Here is a 2,623-nt window from a genome sequence, read left to right on the forward strand (position 1 = left end):
TCAAAATGGTTCACGTGATGGATGAATTGGTTCATATATCTTACCTTGAATTCTTTCAAGAAACATTTGTGATTTTTTTTCACAATATACTTTTCATTAATCACCATATGTGCTTTCCATTAATCACCATATGTGTTTTTTTTTTTTATAAATCACCATATGTGTTTTTTTTTTTATCATATATCCTTTTCACCATATACGCTTTTAATCATATGCGCTGTGTTTTTCACCATATGCGCTTTTAATCATATGCGATTTTCAGCATATGCGTTGTGCTTTTCATCATATTCGCTTTTTATCATATGCGCTTATCATATGCGATGCGCTTTTTATCATATGCGCTTTTTTATGTGAATAGTAAATTAATTAATTTTGTTTTACTATTCATATGAATTAATTTAGATTTACTATTTTGTTAATTGAGTAATATATATATACATCATATACTTGTGACTCCGAAGGCTCAAATGAATTTGACCATATAGTTATACGTTGTACCTTGCACATTAATTTTCAGTAGAAGCTTTAGATGCATATTATTTTCAGTAGAAGCTTTAGATGCACTTTTTTTTTAATCACCAAATACCACAAACACTTTGTTTGCGTTTGTTCATAGTCATCAATGAAAACCATTTTCTTTAATTTTATTTTATACAATAAAATTAACGCATCATTATTCTTTTCAAAAACAATAATCTATTGTTATTGTTCACTTGTGCCATGTTTAACAACAAAAGTCAACAACCTCTGTCTTGTTTGTTGTGGCAACCAAAAACAACCTTTGCTTTTGTTACCGAGAATCCAAGACCAAAAAACAATTAATTTTTAATTAATCTTTTATCAAAACCATAAATGATTTTATTGATCTACGTTGATATGGCCATAAAGAATTGACGGCTGACCTACTTTTGTAAGTGTATTTCGACTATCATCCCGAAAACGCACAACGACCTTTTTTTTTTTTTTTATGAACTATTTGTTTCATATCTAGCTTAGGCAATTATTGTGAACATTTGGTCCCTATAAGAGCATTTATTTTTTAGACTTTTAGTTGATTTGTACTTGTCACAATTAGGGATAGCACCCGCGGGTCGTGGATGCGGATCCATTGGATCCATCACCCGTACCCGCGGATTTTTTTAAGAGACATCCAATTGAACCCTTGTTCGTTGAAACAATTTGACTATATTTTTACTCCCCATTATTAAACGGGCCATTTTGATGCACACTCTTAAAAAAATAATTTGTTTTTTAAGTTTTATTATTCAACCTCCTTTTTTCAACGGTCACGTTTTTAACAAAACATTTGACAAGTTTGGAAAAAAGTTTTTTATTGATTATCATCAAAAGTTTTCTATTGTCACTCTACTGGATGGAATTATGGCATACAACCAAAATTGCAACCCAACACTACATAAGAACAAAAAGGTTGTTTTTAATTAACATATGTATATGTGTTAAACTCGGAATAATAATAACTTATTTTAGAAAATTAACATAAGACATGTTGAAACATTTTTGTCACATTTAGCTCATCAAGTCTAATACTTATCATTGATAGATTTTATCACGTCTAGGAGATGTTTACTTTTTTCTTGTATTAAGTCCTACTTTCATTTACCTTTGTTTGGAAAAAAGTTTTTTTTTTACTTTGCTTTCCCCCTTTCTGTAAAACTCATTTAAACACTTTCTTTGTTTTTGTTTTTTAAAAAAAAACTTCCTTTTTTTTACGTTACCCGTAAATTATAAATATATAAAAAAAACTTTTTGTTTAAATTTTTTTTCTAGTTTTTAAAAGGCCACTTGACCAATTTTTTAATTCTTTCACAACACCTGATATCGTGATCGTGACCTTTCACCAAAGCAAGAGATATCCTTGATAAACTAAACACGGACTCGTGTTTGAAATTGTCGGCCACAAAAAAAAATTCATTTGATAAAAGTATATATTTTTTTAGTTATAGAAGGAGACCACTTCATTTTCAATACTTCATTTTTGACAAAAAACTATTCCATTTTACCATCCCCTTTTTTTTTTTCTTACTTTAACTTTTAAGATATACTTTTAATAAAAATACAAACTACTTTTTCTTATTTTAACTTTTAAGATTTACTTTTAATAAAAATACAAACTACTTTTTGTATTTTAACTTTTAAGATTTACTTTTAATAAAAGTACAAACTACTTTTTCTTATTTTAACTTTTAAGATTTACTTTTAATAAAAATACAAACTACTTTTTGTATTTTAACTTTTAAGATTTACTTTTAATAAAAGTACAAACTACTTTTTCTTATTTTAACTTTTAAAATTATAAATTTAAGAATAAACATTAGTATGCATGAAATAAATAATGATTAATTGCATAAGTAATCATAAATGTTAGATAACATATAAAGACCCCGTCGTATTCGTATTGATCGGAATTAATCTCGACCCATGGTACCGTGTTGTCAAATGACGTGTTGCGTACATAAAGTACCGTGTTGTCAAATGACGTGTTGCGTACAATCATGAGGTCTTATTAACATAAATATAAATGTTAGTGAAGTTAATAAGAGTTAGATTACAGAAAATATAATTCAGGTGGTATAACCTACCATATATAACTTAAATAACATAA

This window comes from Rutidosis leptorrhynchoides, chromosome 3 (assembly GCF_046630445.1).
Source record: "Rutidosis leptorrhynchoides isolate AG116_Rl617_1_P2 chromosome 3, CSIRO_AGI_Rlap_v1, whole genome shotgun sequence".
NCBI classification, from domain to species: Eukaryota; Viridiplantae; Streptophyta; class Magnoliopsida; order Asterales; family Asteraceae; genus Rutidosis; species Rutidosis leptorrhynchoides.